General features: G+C 41.9%; 1 protein-coding gene across 1 annotated transcript in view; it reads left to right on the forward strand.

The window, feature by feature from the left end:
* Positions 1–1,634: 1,634 nt before the first annotated feature.
* TGM7 (transglutaminase 7) overlaps positions 1,635–21,144 on the forward strand; it is a 39,129-nt gene continuing 19,619 nt past the window's right edge. Inside the window, exons 1-2 of the mRNA XM_084903204.1 lie at positions 1,635–1,678; positions 8,527–8,653. The gene's annotated coding sequence lies outside the window, so the exon portion shown is untranslated. The remainder of the gene's footprint in view (positions 1,679–8,526; positions 8,654–21,144) is intronic.

Below are 21,144 nucleotides of genomic sequence, written 5' to 3' on the forward strand. Positions count from 1 at the left end.
GTATTTTATTAAAATTGTTGTGTGCGGCTGCGGCTAGTTGCCTACCCGAGCAGCCATCTTGGATTCGAAGCTAATTTTTTAATTTAATGACAGACATTTATTAACTTATATCCTCTCTGTTGCATTTACATTGTGATAAACAACTTTTTTAAAAAAATAATATTTTATCTCCTTGATATTGGGGACATTCACTCAGTCAAGTGACAGGTGAACTTAGAAATCTAGAGAATTAAGTTATCATCATTGTTCTGCATTCAGCAGAAAATTTTGTGGTAACTCAAGTCCTCTGTGAGGCTCAGCTACTAGTATTTCCAGATGCTGGACCCAGCCTTGTGGTTCTCAATCAACACCTTCACCCTTCAGTATTTATTATATCAAGTAAGGTGTCAACAAGTCATAATCCTGCCACCTTCATTACCCCAAAACCTGAGTCATGTGCTGAGATAATCACCATAGGTAAGCCCTTTAGAGACAGTGAGTGAACTACCCAGAAATGAAATGAGATGACAGGTAATGAAGTTCATTACCAACTGGTCAACCTCTGTGGTCCTAGCTAAGAGCTTCTTTAGCTCAAATAAGGAATGCTGAGAAAAGAGAAGGGCCCTACTTGAGCATATATATGCTTTTAAAATAGTCATAATCTCTTCTATTTATTGAGCGCCTACTTTGTGCCCAGAACTGGGCCACATGCTTTCAAACTCTATCTCCTGACACCCTCACAACCTGTAGAGGTATGTTATTATTTTGTTACCATAGAAGATGAGGAAACTGAGTCTTAGAGAAGGGATGTAATTTGTTCATGGGCACAGGGTAATCGTAGAGCCAGGATTTAAACTCAGGTTTGAGAATCCTGTAGTAATCCAGTCTCACGGTAGCTCTGAGTCTTGGGCAGAATCCCACAACACTTCACTAATCTGCCTTGTAAGAAAAACTAAGTGCCATGACAAAATGCCTTGACGCTGTACAGACCCAAATTGGAACTATTAAGCTGGCACTTGCGGGAAATTCCTCTGAGAGGGTGCTGCTGGTCAGACTGGCCATACAGGCAGCGTGGACCCTGCCCCTGAAATGCCAGAACTCCCTTCTCTGCATCGTCAGCCCAGCAACCTGAAACTCACTCTGTTGACTTTGAGACCTAAACCTTACATAACCCTTTCCTGTCTCTACTCCTTTTACAGGCTAATGATTTCATGCCACAATGAAGTCAAATAACCAAGGCAATGGGCAGCAGCTGAACACATGCCATTGAAGGGAACCAGGGTCCTTTGACCAGGACAACTGACCAAGCCTGAAACCATGATGGAAACGTGTGGTATTTCCTGGGGCTGATGTAGTGCAGTCAGCTGCCCAGGCGCTCAGTGCTCAGCCTAGACATCCTAACTTGAAAACTAATTGGGATGGCCAAGTCTGGGGACGAGTGCTGGGAAATGTGTTAACCCGGAAGTAATTCTCTCATCCAGAAATTCTACTACTTTTACTAGTATATCAAGTTCCTTAGAAATTAGACTCCTTTTTCAGCTTCTCATTCCATACTATAATCTTATTTGTTATAGGTTAAACATTAAGAGTGAGAGCAAAACTTCAGATCCTGCGCTATACCCACGTAGAAGAAATAATGTCTGTCCTGATAGTAGGCCCCACTGGGGAGCATTTTTTTTACTCCTTCACGAGACCACAGGTAAGTGTCATTGTAAGGGGCCTGTGAGTACTTCTCTTCCATTAGTAGAAAGAGCTGTTGTTTTGAACCTTGGGACTTTGATTAATGGTTACACTCAGTACCTCACCTGCCCCAGCCCTGAGGAGTTGCTGAAGTCACAGGGCATCCCAGAACACCTTGTCTCTTTCTTTCTTTCTTTCTTTCTTTCTTTCTTTCTTTCTTTCTTTCTTTCTGTCTGTCTGTCTGTCTGTCTGTCTGTCTGTCTTTCTTTTATTTTATTTTTTTGTTTTTTAAATTAAATCGTTATCTTTGTACATATACCATTGCCCCCCCCTCCCATACATGCCCTTCCTCCCCAGAGTTTTGTGTCCATTGGTTGTACTTATATGCATGTATATAAGTCCTTAGGTTGATCTCTTATCTCTCCCAGATCTCCCTAACCTCCCCGCTGTAATTTGACAGTCTGCTTGTTGCTTTACTGTCTTTATATCTATCTTTTGGTTCTTCAGTTTATAATGTTCTTTATCATCCATAAATAAGTGAGGTCATGTGGTATTTCTCTTTTATTGACTGGCTTATTTCACTCGGCATGATGTTCTCCAATGCCATCCAGGTTGCTGCAAATGATGAGAACTTCTTTTTTATGGCAGCATAATATTCCATTGTGTAGATGTATCATAGTTTTTGGATCCAATCATCTGCTGATGGGCACCTAGGATGTTTAAAAATCCTAGCTATTGTAAATTGTGCTGCTATGAACATAGGGGTGCATATATCCTTTCTGATTGGTGTTTCTAGCTCCTTGGGATATATTCCTAGGAGTGGGATTTCTAGGTCAATTGGGAGTTCCATTTTCAGGGTTTTTTTTTTTTTTTTAATATATATATATATATATTTTTTTTTTTTGATTTTTTTTACAGAGAGGAGGAGAGAGGGATAGAGAGCCAGAAACGTCAATGAGAGAGAAACATCGACCAGCTGTCTCTTGCACACCCCCTACCGGGGATGCGCCCGCCACCAATGTACATGCCCTTGACCGGAATCGAACCCGGGACCCTTCAGTCCGCAGACCGACGCTCTACCACTGAGCCAAACCGGTTTCGGCCCATTTTCAGTTTTTTGAGGAAGATCCATACTGTTCTCCACAGTGTTGCACCAGTCTACATTCCCACCAGCAGTGCACGAGAGTTCCTTTTTTTTCGCAACCTCGCCAACACTTGTCGTTAGTTGATTTGTTGATGTTGGCCATTCTGACAGGTATGAGATGGTACTGCATTGTTGTTTTGATTTGCATCTCTCTCTTTTTTATTTTTATTTTTATTCTTATTGATTTCAGAGAGGAAGGGAGAAAGATATATATATATATATCAATAATGAGAGGGAATCATTAATTGGCTGCCTCCTGCATGCCCCCCCCCCCTATAGGGGATTGAGCTTGCAACCCCGGCATGTGCCCTTGGCCGGAATTGAACCCAGGACCCTTCAGTCTGCAGGCTGATACTCTATCCACTGAGCCAAACCAGCTAGGGCATCTTGTCTCATTCTTAAACACTGTCTAGATGCTCTCTTCCAGGATGTTGAGTTTACAAGAAAATGGGGCTTCCCATTCTCCTTCCCCCTCTCTAATGACAATCTTGATTTGCTGACTACACAAGAGCTCTATTTTATTGATTCATTTGTAGATATTTAAGGGGTCATAAATAATGAATTGGGGGGAGGGGGGGCTCAAGAGGAGAAGACCAAGGTGCCTGTAAAAGTAGCGATGCTCTTATTTGATCCCAAGCCAACTCCCCTCAGGAGATGAAACCATCTCTCAGTCAGGGCTCTGGTGAAAGTGTTGAAACAATGGCTTAGCCACGTAGCCATCCTTAAATGTCCTGGCCCCTTGCCTAGGTTAGAGAACAGCCACACCTCACCTTAATGATTTATGCCCAAAGTCTCTCCTAACCAATGAGAATCCAAACCAGAACAATCATCAACATTGCAACAGACTGATGCAGAGAGATCTTAACTTGTTTCTCCTGTCAGGTTCTAAATAAACCTTCCACCACCTAGCATAATGGCTCTTCGTGTGGTTTAAAAGTTGTCTAGGGAGTTGCTTGAGTTCATTCCACATGTTAAACCTCCCCAAAACAACAAGCAGGTAATTGTCAATCCTAGGTGGAGTCCTTGGGCCTGTGACAGGGGTTTAGGAGCCATGGAACCATCAGATGCAAACCAGGGAAGCGTGCTCCTGCTCCATATCCTTTGTCAAGAGATTAGAGGGGGCCGAAACCGGTTTGATTCAGTGGCAGAGCATTGGTCTGCGGACTGAAAGTTCCCAGGTTCGATTCCAGTCAGGGGCATGTACATTGGTTGGGGGCACATCCCCTGTAGGTGTGCAAGAGGCAGCCGGTCGGTGTTTCTCTCTCATCAACGTTTCTAGCTCTCTATCTCTCTCCCTTCCTCTCTGTAAAAAATCAATAAAAATATATTAAAAAAAAAAAAAGAGAGAGAGAGAGAGAGAGATCAGAGGGGGCTTTGGGTGAAACCTAGTTGCAGGAACTTGGTGTGGAATGGACACAGGCAGCTACAGAATGTCCAGTAACCAGAGAAAAAGATCAGACTGCCTACTCCTCGTAGAGAAATAACATCCTTCCTTTTAGAAAAAGTGGGAAGGGCAAGACCCTTCATGGGCAGTAACATGAGGTGTAGAAAGGGAACACATTTTAGAACATGGATTCACCACTGGGTGACCTGAGGTAAGTCACATAATCTCTCTGGACCCAACACAGTCTTCTCATCTGTAAAATGGGTTTGATAATAGGGCCTACCTCGCCAGGTATGTATGAAGATTGAAAGGAGTGAGGGGCCCTGGCTGGTGTAGCTCAATGGACAGCACTGGCCCAACCACCAAAGGGTTGTGGCTTCGATTCCCAGTCAAGGACTCATACCTGGGTTACAGGTTTGATCCCCGCTTCAGGTCGGGCTCCAAATTCTTTCATACCATCCTATCTCTCACACTAATGGAAAAGGAGGAAGTGCTAATATAAAAATATGTTATCACAGATGGCAGTGCAGTAGTTACCAGTGGGAAGGGGGTAGTGGGGGTCAAAAGGGGCCTAATATGTGATGACGGAAGATGGTTTGACTTTGGGTGGTGGGCACACAGGGCAATATACAGATTTTATATCATGGAAATGTACATTTGAAAGTCACTTGATTCTATTAACCAATATCCCCCTAATAAATTTAATTTAAAAATGTATTATCGGTCATAGCATACTATTCACAATAGCTAAAGGTGCAAACAGCCTAAATTTTCATAAGCTGTTGAATAGATAAACAAAACATGGTATATCCATATACTGATATATTATTCTGCCATAAAAAGGAATGAGGTACTAATACATTTTTGTTTTACTAAACAAACAAACAAACAAACAAGGAATAATACCCACTTCAGCATGGATGAATTTCAAAAACATATACTAAGTAAAAGAATCCAGCCAGAAAAGGATACATATTGTATTATTCCATTTATATGAAATATTTAGAATAGGCAAGTTCTTAGAGATGCATAGTTGCCAGGAGTTGGGTTAGGGAGAAATGAAGAGTGATGGCTACATGAGTACAAGTTTTTTTTGGTGGGTATGTGATGAAAATGTTTGGCAACTGGCCAGTGGTGATGGTTTAACAACTGAATGTACTAGATGTCACTGAATTATACACTGTAAAATTCTTTTAAAGTGGTAAATTTCATGTTATACAATTTTTTAAAAATATATTTTATTGATTTTTCACAGAGAGGAAGAGAGAGATAGAGAATCAGAAACATCAATGAGAGAGAATCATCAATCAGCTGCCTCTTGCACACCCCCCACTGGGGATGTGCCCGCAACCAAGGTACATGCCCTTGCCCGGAATCGAACCTGGGACCCTTCAGTCTGCAGGCCGACGCTCTATCCACTGAGCCAAACCGGTCCCGGCTAAAATTTTTAAAAAATCTTATAAAGCTGGTCACTGTTGTGGGCACTTGGGGCTTAGTCCTGCTAGGATCTTCTGGAGAGCAAAGTAGAATGTGCTTAAGAATTGTCCACCCTGAATGAGATAAAAGGGAGCACTTATTTACCGGATCCCGGTCCCCAGTGGTCAAGGATTGGCCCCTGGATATTGACTTTCTCTCTCCCCCCCTCACCCCTTTCAGATTTGCATATGAGTGAGTGCCCAGAAGGTCAGAGAAACACTGAGAATGTGAGAGGTTCCTGATGAAGTTTAAACACAGTGTTATCAGGTCTCGCCTGTGAGGAGCTATGTTGTTAGGTCACACCTGGCTGTTGCAGAAATAGTTGGAGTTAAAGTGGACTGAGGGGATGAGGTGAGGCATACAATGTGCCCAATACACCCTCAGTTTGAAACACTACAGATGCAGACTCATAGAAGTAGAAAGTAGATGGAGAGGAGAAAGAAGCAGGTTTGGTGGATTCTTGTCACTCCCTGATCTTCACTTGAGCGTCAGAGTGTCGTTCTCCCATCTCCTCCTTTAAAATGATGATTAGCAGCTGTCTGTCCACAACCTAACTCCACCCTGACCTCCTACTATTCAAACTTACCCGCTTAATTTCTATCACAGGCCCCTTTCTCCATGGCATCAGGCTGTCCACATCATTACTGTCTCTATTCTCTCTGCACTCATCAACTTTCGTCTGCTCTAACTTTTCTCCCAAACCTTTTTACAATCCATAATTCATTTTAGTCACTCTCTCAAGGCAGTTCTAGGCTCTAGCTTCTTAGCACTTTTATACCATTTATCTGAAAAAACCCCATCCCTTCTGGTGAAATCAACTCTCAGGTTTCTCTATGGCCACATCCTGAGATGCTCCATTGAAGAACAAATAGCACTCGGCAGGGCAGATCGCTGTGGTAGAGACTACCAATGTCATGCTCGCATATATAATCTAATTATAAAAGGCCAGTGGCCATAGCACATAATGCTATGATGACCAAATGACCAGTCACCAGGAGATGTATTGATGGGTCTGGGGTCTCGCGTGATATCACACGCTGGGCCTCTAGTCTTCAGTAATAGCACCCTGATGCCTAGTTGGACACATTGCTGCCAGGAATAAAAGACTGCAAGGGAAGACTCCATCTTCCCTTGTATGCAGGAGTGGTCATGTGACTTCGTTCCAGCAAACTGAGGGAGAATGTGGGATGGTTGGTGTAGGAAAGCTTAAAGAGATAGGATTTAGCAGAAGAGCCCCCTTCTTGTCTTCTGGTACAGCGGGTTGGCCATCTTAAACCATTCAGTGATCATGCAAGTCAAGATGCTCAAGTAAGAAGTAGTAGTTTTGATCGAACCTTAATGAAATCATATACCAGCCCTAGTTTTACCTTCATAATTCCTTTATATAAAACATAAATAAAGTTTTATTTTTAGTCACTATTATTATTACTAATTAATTTTATTATTACCAACCTCAGAAGGACCTGAAATACTACCTAGCAATCCTATCACCTTTTTCCTGTTCACTCATTCTGGGATTCTCCTGTGTGGTTATGTCGTATCATCACCATTCTCCTCAAATATCTGACTTCCCATTTCTCACCTCATAGTAAGCTGATGACTGGTCCCACAGCTCCCTCCTCCCAGCTGCTACCATAGGCAGCCAGGGGCCCACAGCTCCAGCTCCTTCAGCTCCCTAGCCTGATGTTGGGTCAAGCCTGTGGTCATTAATGGTCATTACAGACCCAGGGTTTTTATGTATTAGGATTAGAGACCTGTTGCATGAAATTCGTGTATGGGAGCAGGGTCCCTCAGCTTGACCTGCACCCTCTCCAATCTGGGGGCCCTCAGGGGATAACCTATTGATTTAGGCCTGAGCAGGCCTAAACTGCAGTCTGGCCTCCCTCTGCAGTAGGTGACCAGGCTGATCAGGGGAAGGTACCACCCCCATCAACCCGCTGCTGCTGCTGCTGCTACTGCCAGCCGCTGTAGACAACAAAGTGTTTTCATCAATATGGAGTCTAGTCCCTTCACCACAAAAAAATGATAACTTTCTATAGACATTTTTAAGATGTCTCTTTCATAGGATATGAACTAACTTCCTTCCTTCCTTTCTTCCTTCCTTCCTTTCTTCCTTCCTTTCTTTCTTTCTTTCTTTCTTTCTTTCTTTCTTTCTTTCTTTCTTTCTTTCTTTCTTTCTTTCTTTCTTTCCTCACCTGAGGATATTTTTCCACTGATTTTTAGAGAGTGTGGAAGAGAGAAGGAAAGACAGAGAGAAATATCAATATGAGAGGGACACTTTGATTGGTTGCCTCCTGCATGAGCCCTGACCTGGGCCCCAGCCAGGGAGGATCCTGCAACCTAGGTACATGCCCTTGACCAGAATCAAACCCAGACCCTGAGGTTGGCAGGCTAAGGTTTTACCCACTGAGCCAAACTGGCTAGGGCAGGATATGATATTTCTTATCCCCTCCTTCAGCACTGAACCTTTATTTTTTTTTTCCTCTGGGAGTGAGGTGGAAAAACCCTAGATCACCTTCTTGGATTCTTTTATATTTTTCAATCTTTATTGTTCAGATTATTACAGCTGTTCCTCTTTTTCTCCCCATAGCTCCTCTCCCCACCCCACCCCGTGCCCTTACCCCTCCCACTGTCCTCATCCATAGGTGTATGATTTTTGTCCAGTCTCTTCCTGCACCACCCACACCCCTTTCCCCCCTGAGAACCCTAGACAAAAGGAATCCAAAGAGGGCAACACCAAGACACATCATAATTAAAATGCCAAGAGCAAAAGATAAAGAGAGAATATTAAAAACAGCAAAAGAAAAACAGTTAGTTACCTACAAGGGAGTACTCATACAACTGTCAGCTGATTTCTCTACAGAAACTATGCAGGCCAGAAGGGAGTGGAAAGAAATATTCAAAGTGATGTACAGCAAGAACCTACAACCAAGATTACTCTACCCAGCAAAGCTATCATTCAGAATTGAAGGACAGATAGAGCTTCACGGGTAAGAAAAAGTGGAAGGAGTTCATCACCTCCAAACCAGTATTATATGAAATGATGAGAGGTATTCTTTAAGAAGAAGAAGAAGAAGAAAAAGGTAAAGATAAAAATTATGAACAACAAATACATATCTATCAACAAGTGAATCTAAAAATCACCTTCTTATTACCCAAGTTACCAAGAACATTGTGAGTAGTGTACGGGGAGCTTAGCCAATGAGCGGTCAGAAAAGGTGTTTCCTCTGCAGCTCAGATGCAGAGGCGGGACTGCCAGCATGCTGAGGCTGGCAGACCCTGCTGTCTTTGGGCCTGCTCGCTCACTTACCACGGTGCCTGGCAGCCAGGCCCTGTTGTCTGTCTGAAAGCCTGCTCACTCACTAGGCCCTGCTGTCTGTCTGTGGGCCCCAGCACCTGCTCTCTGCGCCTGCCTCGCCCCATCCACCAGGCTGCCAGCCTTGCTGTGATAGAAGCCTGTGGGCCATGGAGGTAGGACCCAGGGTGCTCCATGCACTTCTTGGTGACTGTTCATCTGGTCATGACAGCCCTAGGCTATTGTTAGTATCGATTATTTTAAGTAGAAAAATAAAGAAACAGTGAAAAAATTTCCTTCTACTGGCCTCTGCCTGTTGGTATCCTGAAATTCTTCCTTCATTGATTTTTCCTCCCTCACTGATTATTATTTTGTTATTGTTTAATCCTCACCCAAGGATATTTTTCCATTAATTTTTAGAGAGCGGAGGAGGGAAAGACAGAAAGAAATATTGATGTGAGAAAAGCACATCTATTGGTTGCCTCCTGCACGAGCCTCCACCAGGCTGGAGAGGAGCCTGCAACCAAGGCATGTGCCCTTGACCAGAATCAAACCCAAGACCCTTCAGTCCACAGGCTGACACTCTATCCACTGAGTCAAATTGGTTAGGGCTTCACTGATTATTTTTCTTTTAATATATTTTATTGATTTTTTTTTTTTTTTTTTACAGAGAGGAAAGGAGAGGAATAGAGAGCTAGAAACATCAATGAGAGAGAAACATCGACCAGCTGCCTCTTGCACACCCCCTACTGGGGATGTGCCCGCAACCAGTGTACATGCCCTTGACTGGAATGGAACCTGGGAGCTTTCAGTCCGCAGACCGACGCTCTATCCACTGAGCCAAACCTGTTTCGGCTTCACTGATTATTTTTAAAAGAACAAAAATGAAGCTTCGCAAAAGGAAGTCAATTCTAACTTTGTCCACATTCACTGTCTCCAATTTTTCCTCTCCCATGCAGCCCTCAACTCTCTCCAATGTCTTTTCCTATCCCACCATCACACCATCTAAATCTCTCTCACTAAAGTACAGTAGTTTCCATACTGATGTACACTTTTCATACTTTATGTTACTTATGGCTTGGCAGCACTCCCTGCTGCTGCTGTACTACTTCTTCTTCTTCCTCTTCTTCCTCTTCTTCTTCCTCTTCTTCCTCTTCTTCTTCTTCTTCTTCTTCTTCTTCTTCTTCTTCTTCTTCTTCTTCTTCTTCTTCTTCTTCTTCTTCTTCTTCTTCTTCTCCGCATCCAACAAGTGAGAATATTTTTCCCATTGATTTTTAGAGAGAGAGAGAGGATGAAGAGAGAGGGGCAATGAAGGGGTGAGGGAAGAGAAACATCGATGTGAGAGAGACACATGGACTGGTTGCCTTCCACATGCACCAGGGGTGGGGATTGAACCTGCAACCCTCTGGTGCGCAGCTAATGTTCTAACTGCTGAGCCATGCTAGCCAGGGCAGCACTCCCTGCTTCTTGAAACATTTTGGCTTCTTAGGACAACCACCTCCTGGTTTTCCTGTTACCTCCCTGGTTCCATGGCCATCATCTCCTTTAATCATCCTGGAATTCCTAGGGTCTCTTCTCACTCTGCAACCATTTCCAAACTCTTGGCTCTCATGACTATCATTTTATGTCCCTAACCCAGACCTTTCCACTATGCTACAGATTTATCTATTCAACTGCCTAGTCAGCCACTTTATTATATTGTACATCTAACTAGAGGCCCATTGCATGAAGAGATTCGTACAATAGGCCTTCCTTCCCTTGGCTTCCAGCACCGGTTTTCCTCTGGCACCTGGAACCCAGGCCTTCGATCCTGCTGAAGTCTGCTGCCTTCATCTTCGCTGCAGACTCTGGTTGGAGTCTGCTATCTTCTCTGCAGATTATGGAGTCTGCAGTCTTCATCTTCCCTGCGGCTGGAGTGCTGCTCCTATAGATCCCTTTGCCCCCCTCTTATAATAGGCGTCCTGCCCGGTCCAGCCACTCCATACCTAGAGGAGAAGGGCAATCGCCATCTATGGCCTTTTAATTTGCTTATTCCTTCCTGATTGGCTGGTGGGTGTAGGGTAGTGATGGTTAATTTGCATGTTTCTCTTTTATTAGTGTAGATTGTTATCTCAAAGTCAACTACAAATCCTAAACCTGACCCATGTTTTGACCTCTCAAACTTGGTCCTCACCCAGTGTTTTCTATTTCAAAAATATGATCAACATCCACCCAGAAGCATGAAGCCAGCAACCTCATGACATCTCCTTCTCCAGGTTTTAGATGTTTAAGCAAATCTCCTCCATCTCTCTTCTTCCATAATTTTTAAGGGGCAAAGGAACATCCTGGGGAAAAAGGTATTGGAGAACCCACCTGGAATAACTCACCTTGGATGTTTGTTTGTTTATTTATTATTTTTGGACGTTTACTTTTTAAAACAAGGTTGATGGCTTGGAGTGGTCCAGATTGAAGTCAGACAGGCAGGTGAGGGCAATGTGGGTGAGGCTTGCCACCAGAAAAGGTTTGTCTGCATAAGATCTCAATACTTAATAGCTGGGGTTCAGAAACTGTTCCCAGGCAGAGGGTGTAGCTCTCTGGCTCCACCTTTCCAGCTATATAACTGAAGGCTTCTGCAGTCCTCCCAGCCTTGTGGAGTTGGTCAAGAACCGCTAGCCTGTCAACTCATTCTTGAAAATGTGCAGCTGAATTCCCATTTTCCAAGTAGGCAGCAGCCGTCGAGAGAGCAGGTCCAATTTGTGGACAAAAGTAAGCAACCCTAGGGATTCTCCAGCACTTCTGGGGAGAAGATCCCAGGAATTACTTGATTTCCTGCTAATATCCTATGGCAGTCGTTGGCAAACTCATTAGTCAACAGAGCCAAATATCAACAGTACAGCGATTGAAATTTCTTTTGAGAGCATGGGACATGAAGTTTCAATCACACTGTACGTGCATGCCCACATGTGGTATTTTGTGGAAGAGCCACACTCAAGGGGCCAAAGAGTTGCAGGTGGCTCTCGAGCCGCGGTTTGCTGACAACTGGCTTGGGAAAACACTTTGGGAATGTGGTAACTGGGCAAACCACCAGAAAGCAAGTGAAAGGAAGAATTGTGGGGAATACAGCTGAAAATGTGGTCAGGGTAAAACACCTTGGTGAACCATGTGAAGATCTTGGACGATGGAGCAATGCAAGCCTTTGGTGAGTTTAAGCAGGGTATGACCTAATCAGCTTACTGATAGATCGCATATTATGTTTTCAGCCCCTCTGCAAATACTCAAGCCAAGAACGAGTAAGACTGAGGCTGGTCTTAGCTCTGACCATTTCTCCATGGTACGAATGTTTACTTGGACAGTTCAGCAGCACGTCTCGACACGTGTTTTTTCACTTTACATGAAACTCACATTTTGAAGGATCTTAAATATTACCATTAGTACCAATAAAACTGGCTAATGCTTGTATAGCTTTTTTAAGGCTTCTATATGCTTCCACAAATCTATTTTATCTAATCCCACTATCTATTTGATTCTCAATGCAACTTCTATAAGTAGGAGTTGGATTGGGAATCAATGCTGTGGCCCCTTTTTGTATGGGGGTAGTGCTGTTATCAAGGTTTACTTGCCAAGCTCAGAAGGCCCAGAGCAGGGTCCTGAACCAGATTTTCCAACTCAGAAACCTGTGCTCTGTCCCTTTGGTCACAGGGCCTTCATATAGCAGGTTCCACACAATGAATAAAGTTTTGTAATATTTACAAGGATAAGTTAAAAAGAATATGAATTTGGGGGATGGGTGGAACTAATTTTGTTCATATTGAATTTGAAGTGACTACAGTACCTTCAAGTGGAAAACCCAGTAGACACATAAAAGGGTGTTGAGCCAGGGAAGGATTATATGTGTCTATTTATTTTAAGATCAAAGGTCCTCAGAACTTTCTGTCTGGTTGTGGGACAAATCTAGAGGATTACCCTAGCACAGGTTGGTTTATTATCATAGACTAGTACAATCTCCGCCCACTGCCCCGCTCTCCACTCCCCGCCCCCGCCCCCCTTCATAGCTTGCTGCCCTGCCCCCTCCTGTAGCCCTTCGCAGCTCTACGACCATTTGCATGTTACATCTTTATTATACAGAATGATTCTATGGTAAAATAACTTTTTGTTGTTGTTATGGAAATTAGATTTAAAACTTGACACTATTGAGCACTTGTCTTTTAGGAGAAAACCTATAAGTAAACAGAATATAATATAATCAGCTAAAGAACATAATTGGCCATACTTGAATGAATATTGAACATAACTTAATCACTTGATTGCAACTTAATTTTAAAATGAATTGCTCAATATGGCTGCTTAGCTAGGTTCTAGGTGGGGATGTGTGAGAAGCTGATGTATTAATAGGTAGTGGTATGAAAAAAAAAACTAGGGGTAATCTAAAGCTCAATGTAATAGGTGATATTTAGGTTTAAAACTCACAACAGTAAAAGTAATTTCCAAGTAGTGTAGGAAATAGAGGTTTGTTTTATACAATTTTGAAACTTACAAGCCTCTGACCCTTTCTTTTTCCCAATTAAAAGCAATTGTTTTATAAAGTGAATTTTGGTTGCTGCCAGTTTCAAAAACAACCCTAGCTTTCTCCTTGTTACCCCCTTTGCCATTGATGTGTCCTTGGCCTTTCTTTCACTATCTGTCTCTCTAAAATCCTCTTCATCCTTCGCGACCAGTGGCTGGTCACGTATCAATCACAGTGTCTTTGTTGAGCTTCTCCCTAGAATACCTACAGCAACTGAGTCTGCTGCTCAGGGCAGTTTCCTCTGAAGAGGATATTTGTGTGCTTTATCTTCATCAATAGATTCTCAGCTCTTTCTTTGGGTTAAGATTGGTTTTTAACTTGTGTGCCTCAAAACTTCTAAAATGGTGTTGGCAAGATGACAGTCATTTAATATCTGTAAAAAGAAGGAAGGAAGGAAGGAAGGAAGGAAGGAAGGAAGGAAGGAAGGAAGGAAGGTAGGAAGGAAGAAAGGAAGGAAAGGAGTAGCAGGAATTGGGACACTTAGTATTAATGAGGCCCTTAAGGTTGACTAAATAGAATTTTCTTTGGTTAACCTAGATAATAATATGGTGTTATTTTTGGAGAAACCTCTTTTCCTATTTAAGCCCCCAAATGAAAATGGAAGGGTTGAAATAAACAAATAATATTTGAAATGTAAAAGCATTTTTTTTTTTTTTTACAAGGCAAAAGTCATTACACTGTTAAGGCTATATTTTCTTTTTTTTTTTTTTTAACTTTTTTTTAAAATATATTTTATTGATTTTTTACAGAGAGGAAGGGAGAGAGATAGAGAGCTAGAAACGTCGATGAGAGAGGAAACATCGACCAGCTGCCTCTTGCACACCCCCTACTGGGGATGTGCCCGCAACCAATGTACATGCCCTTGACCGGAATCGAACCTGGGACCTTTCAGTCCGCAGACCGACGCTCTACCACTGAGCCAAACCGGTTTCGGCAAGGCTATATTTTCAAGTAGGATGGCAAATTGTTTTCTACGGATATTCTCCCATTAAACAAGTTCTGTCTTTAAGATACATTATGATTGTAACTATGGAAAAAAAAAAAAAACCCAGTGTAGACAGGAAGGACATTTATCAAAATGTATACTTTCCTCCACCATTTATAAAAATATTTTTAGCATAAATTAGGACTTTTATTACAAAGATCTTTTTTTTTTTTTTTAAATTCTGCTTTCATCAAAAGAGCATCTGTTTCTACTATAAGAGACTCTTGAATTAGTACCCAAAGTGTTATTTTTCTGAGTCAAAGTAAAAGAAAAAATTGATAAAAATAAAGTCCCCAGAGTGCTCAGTAAACACTTGGAAATGAGTGAGTTTAATGCATCTAACTGAGGACCTTTATCTAAATACACTCAACAAATTTAAAAAAGGCAGAGGATGTGACAGAAAGCTTTGGTTACAGATAGTTTCTCTATGAATCACACAGGGAATTAGGTGCTCTTTTTAGACCTTTGGCAATGACCAGTAAATGTATAACTAGCTTTATGTTTTCTTGGCAGTACTATTCTTTTGCCAAACTAAATTTTTCCTCCAGGAGTGTTGATGGATACTTCTGCTTCTCTCTGTAAACTGTGAATCTGGTAAAAGACACATGTCCAGATCTCCAGCCATGCTCCTCCTACTCCTTTTCTCACTTCCTCTTAAAAATATATTTTTTTCCTCCCTGGTTAAAAGCATCTTACTCTCCTAATGTGGAATTTTCTCTTTTTCTTTTTAAATTCAGAAAAGTATAAATAAGGAAACCACAATCATTTACAATTTCACAGCCCTCTCAGATGATCACAGTTTGTATTTTCTTCCATCTGTTAAAACTGGGTCTATCCATATAAATAACATTGTTTACACCATTGAAATAAGCTGCTCTGGTTTTGTATCCTGCTCCCCGCCACCCCACACACCCCACCAGTTAACATTATATCAAGGTCATTTCCCCTTATTGATGGAAACTTTACCAACTTCATTTTTATTTTTTTAAATATTTTTATTGATTTCAGAGAGTAAGGGAGAGGGAGAGAGATAGAAACATCAATGATGCCGAAACCGGTTTGGCTCAGTGGTAGAGCGTTGGTCTGCGGACTGAAAGGTCCCGGGTTCAATTCCGGTCAAGGGCATGTACCTTGGTTGCGGGCACATCCCCGGTAGGGGGTGTGCAAGAGGCAACTGGTCGATGTTTCTCTCTCATCGACGTTTCTAGCTCTCTCTCTCCCTTCCTCTTTGTAAAAAAAATCAATAAAATATATTAAAAAAAAAGAAAGAAAGAAAGAAACATCAATGATGAGAGAGAAACATTGATCAGGAGCCTCCTGCGTGCCCCACACTGGGGATGGAGCCTACAATCCAGGCATATGGCCCATCCAGAATCGAACCATGACCTCCCCTTTCATAAGTTGGTGCTCAACCACTGAGCCACTCTGGCTGGACCTCAACTTCATTTTTAATTAATAATTCACTATTTCAATATACTTCATTTTTTTCCCCCTTCAAGATGCAAAGGTCTTTGGGTTCTAATGGGCTGTTCAAAGGCTTTTTCATGACCATTTGTGATGACTTCCTGAGGGCCGCTTTGTCCCTTATTCTTATCTGGGCAACATGGAGTGATGCCTGACACCAGAATGAGCTGGTTTAGAGTGAGTCTTGTCCCAAACCTGGACGTGACAGGGGTGGAAAGGAACAGAGCCAAACCAAGCTTTGCCTTCCATGCCAACTTCAGTTTTCTCACCTTAAATAAGAGGCCAGAAAAAACAAATCCTTTAGCAATTTTTCAAAAGGGTTTAGAAAGACTTCTTTCCCTTAAGCTAAGATGCACCCGGAACAGTGGGAAAGGCGAGAGCAGGAAGAATACTAGGAGGAGGAGGAGGAGGAGGAGGAGGAGGAGGAAATGGCAGCCCCACCCGGCTCAGGATGGAAGGAAAGTTTCTAGTCAGATGACAATAAATGCTCAGAGAGGCAATTAAGTCTAGAATTCTAATACTGATTAGTTGAAGGGCCCTGGCTGACAGAAGAAGGAGGAGGATGAAGCAGGGTGAGTGCTGAAAACCTAACTTTTCTAAAGTGCTAAGTCAAGAGAGAGAGATGTATAGAGAAGGCAGAGTGATCAGAAAAGATGGGAGGGTCTATGTTGATGCTGACAGTTCATTGTATAATCTGGCTTCTTTCTCCCAGTTCTCTACCTTCAGTTATTCATTTTGTTATGAATGAATTCAGTTTAACTCGGAAGCTTGGGAGTCTGAGGTGGCCCCCAAGGACCTTGACCTTTACCCCTTGGGGCCCTTGGTGCCCTTGGTGCTTGAGAGGCCATTTCTGTGGCTAGCCCTGGAGCTGTGGAGGATCCTTTGGGTCCCAGACGTCGCTCCTGGCCCAATTGCTCCTCTGGCTCTCAGCTCCCCTTAGAGAGATGCTCTCCTGCCTTTGAGTTCCCTTAGGACCGATGCTGCCCTGCTGCTGGGAGTGAGAAAAAGGGTGGGCCAGCCTGGCAGGCGCACGGGGCCTGCCAGGAGAGGGCACTAAACATGGATTATGTATTTTTAAAATTTGTGCTGTAAATTATACATCATAGAGTGGAATCCAAAAAGCAAAATAAATGAACGAACAGAACAGAAACAAACATAGATATATAGGACAAACCGATGGATTGCCAGATGGGAGGGGGGTGGGATGAAAAAGGTGAAGGGATTAAGGTGTACAGATTGGCAGTTACAAAATAGCCACAGGGATGTAAAGTACAGCATAGGGAATATGGTCAACACTATTTTAATAACTACATATGGTGTCAGGTGGGTACTAGACTCGGGGAGCTCACTTGGTAAGTTTTATAAATGTCTAACCACGATGCTGTACAGCCGACAAATATAATATTGAACATCAACTGCAATTAAACATTTTATTAAACGTTTTAAAAATTTTAATAAAAATAAGAAATAAAGTATATGTCTTAGAGATTATTAGAAATTTGAGATGTATATAGTCTTTTAATATAAGCCAGAGTTCAATAGAGAAGGTTCAAGAGGCTTATTCTTATGCTAGTTTCGAGGGTACTTTTGTGCTAAATTTTAGGCTATTTTTTCTTCCTTCAGTTATCCCCAAACTATGGGAAGCCTAATATGTAATAGTATCTTTTAAAATATTATACTTCAATTAAATAAGTAATACACAAAAATAAATGCTTCTTATAAAAAACTTAAAAGTTCATACATTAGGATTTTAAAAAGCCCAAGTCCCCCTTTACATACATCTGTATTTCCAATCTGGCTTTTTCCTCATAGGAAGAAAACTTAATTTAGTTAACTGTTTCCAAATATTACTAGGTTACATAAAATTATTTGTTTTATACAATGAGATTGCATAATACATATTATTTAATGACTTGCTTAAAACAAAAAACTAAATCATATATCTTGGAAATCTTTGCAAAGATTTGAAATAAATTATAGTTTTCAATTTTGGGTAGATAAGCATAATGTATTTAATAAATTTATTAATTAGCTTAATTTATTACTATGCCTTGTTCATGGACATTAGATTGTTTCCAATATTTTGCCCTTATATACAATACTGCAGTGTGTGCAAATGTTTTTTAACTGAAAGATTTCTAAAAGAACCATTGGATCTACTTTTAGTTTTTTGTTTTGTTTGTTTGTTTTAAATATATTTTATTGATATTTTACAGAGAGGAGGAAGGGAGAGAGATAGAGAGCCAGAAATGTTGATGAGAGAGAAACATCGACCAGCTGCCTCTTGCACACCCCCTACCGGGGATGTGCCCGCAACCAATGTACATGCCCTTGACCGGAATCGAACCTGGGACCTTTCAGTCCGCAGACCGACGCTCTACCACTGAGCCAAACCGGTTTCGGCTACTTTTAGTTTTGATGGATATTGTAGGGGAGAGAAAACTTAACTGGTTTCCCCCTCTACCAATTAAGTTCATTGGCATTTGACTAACAAGAGAAAAATAAATGTTTATTAACATGTGTATTGCACATACACATGGGAACATTCAGTGATGAATAACTCAAAGAGTTGGTTTAGAACTTGGGCTTATCTAGCATCTTAACAAAGCAACAGAGAATTTTTGGAGAAGGGAAAGACAAAGGAAGAGGCCTTTGAGTTTCTAGTGCAGCAAGTCATAGCAAGGCAAACACGTGGGGAAACTAATGGGAGGTGGGACTAGTTGTAAAGCCTGGAATGTGGATTCCTCTGGTGCGTCTCTGGGATGCTGAGGGTCCAGAGCTCTCTCTGGCAATGACTTCTATTCTTTCTCTTAGAGAGGAGGAAGAGAACACATTTATAAGCTTATGTCCCAATTTTAGACAAATGGGGGGAGAGCAGAGAGCCCTTCTTGTGTATGCTTCTTCTCAATTGCCTTTAGCTCAAAAAAAATCTTTATGTTTTGGGATGGCATATTCTGCTAACCTTCAATATCAATCAGTTTCTCTAAAAAGTCTGTATGAATTCACACTTCCAACATATGAGACAGTCCATTCCATATACAAAATAAGTTATTGGTATTTTAAAAAATATTTTTGAATGAATCAAAGATGGAGTCTCATTATTGTTTTAGTTTTCATTTCTCTGATTATAGCAAGACTTAATATTTATAGGAAGTTAATATATTATAGATATTAATTCAATGCTATGTTTTCTGCAAAAGACCTAAAGATTTAACTTATGTAGCCAGCTGGGAACACTTTTTTTTCTTTTTAATATGTTTTATTGATTTTTTACAGAGAGGAAGAGAGAGAAATAGAGAGTGAGAAACATCAATGAGAGAGAGAGAGAATCGTCGATTTGCTGCCTCTTGCACACCCCTCACTGGGGATGTGCCCGAAACCAAGGTATGTGCCCTTGATTGGAATTAAACCTGGGACCTTTCAGTCCACAGGCCGACGCTCTATCCACTGAGCCAAACCGGTTTCGGCCCAGCTGCGAACACTTTTATCCAGCCAGCAGCTATTTGCTGAGTACTGGGTGTCAACAATCAAGCAATTATGTAGACATTAAATAAAAATAAAGGTTCAAAGAAACATGTCAGTCAGTGATTAACTGACAAATAAGTGGTTTAGAGTCTAGGAAATTGCAGAGCAGAGGGAAAGACCAGGTGGGCACTGGGGCTGGTCTGCCGGGACTGGCTGGCATTTAAGATGAGGAGGTTGAAATGGAAAGGTGTTTTTAATTGTGTTCTTTGGAACCATAGGGCTCTACAGAGAAGCGAGGTGTGTGTGTGTGTGTGCGCGCGCGCGCGTGCGTGCGCGCGCGCGGCGCTCACTCCTCTTTAGTTCTTCCACCAGAGTAATTCCTTGTAGGTCTGTTCATTACATTTTCATTTTAATAAAGCACCGTATTCATTTACTTGAAGAAGAAAAAAAAAGGGGGGGGGGGGACTTCCAGAGCAGCCACACAGGCCAGAACTAGGTTCTGGAGTCCATCTGTTCAGATATAAGTGACAATTTTTTCACTTACTAGGTAGGTGACACTGGGAAAATTAACCCCATTGATCCTCTGTCTGCTCATCTGTAATATGGAGTTAATAATATCTTGTTGGGTATTTGTAGGAATAAGAGATAATGCATGTAAATCCTGGAGCTTAATAACACTTAGTAAATATTAGCTGGATGCAAAACTTTTGTTACAGGTGCTAAGATACCTCCATGTTCTGAAATGTTTAAGGAGGATTCCGTGGAGGAGGTGGATGCTGAGTGTTGCTTGAGGAATACTTACAATGGGAACATGTAGAGATTGGGGCAGGGCAGGGACCACCCAGAGGGAGAGCTGGGCATTACCTATCTGGAGGCCACAAGTGTAGCAGAGTCTGTTATGGCTGCTGGGAGGTAAGATGTTGGGACCACATTGTAGAGGGCTTTGGATGCTTGACTAAGAAGTGTGGACTTGAACCTTTAGGTAATAAAACACCTTTTCTCTTGCACACTTAAAGAGGCACAGAAGCACTGCATAATCTCATCACATAGGAATCTTTCTGTGTTCTCACAAAGATGGAACCTTTCACGTTTTTTAAAAGGGAAGAAATTAAAACAATGAAGTAATTATCGAAGTCCTAAACTGAAAATTCTAATGAGTAGTAGAAAAATAAAAGATAGTGACCAAGCTGGACAGAGAGACAGAGGCAGGAGAAGGGAAGGAACTGAGCCCACCTGACGGTGGGTGGCAGGTGCCAACTGTCTCTGCTGGCTGTGGCAACTCATCTGTGGCCGTCTACACCCAGTCCTTCACCAGTAGCCTGATTGCCTAGGACCTGTGGTTGGCAAACTGCGGCTCTCGTGCCACATGAGGCTCTTTGGCCCCTTGAGTGTGGCTCTTCCACAAAATACCATGGCCTGGGCCAGTCTATTTTTGAAGAAGTGGGAGGCAGGAGAATGTGAAGGGTTATGGGGCATTAGAAGAAGTTTAAGTTTAAAAAATTTGGCTCTCAAAAGAAATTTCAATCGTTGTACTGTGTCTAGGCCAGTGGTCGGCAAACTCATTAGTCAACAGAGCCAAATATCAACAGTACAACTATTGAAGTTTCTTTTGAGAGCCAAATTTTTTAAACTTAAACTATATAGGTAGGTACATTGTTATTAACTTAATTAGGGCACTCCTTCAATAGCACTGTACTTCATTGTGCACACCACGTGTGGTGTTTTGTGG

Source organism: Pipistrellus hanaki (assembly GCF_964339955.1).
Source record: "Pipistrellus hanaki genome assembly, chromosome: 1".
NCBI lineage: Eukaryota > Metazoa > Chordata > Mammalia > Chiroptera > Vespertilionidae > Pipistrellus > Pipistrellus hanaki.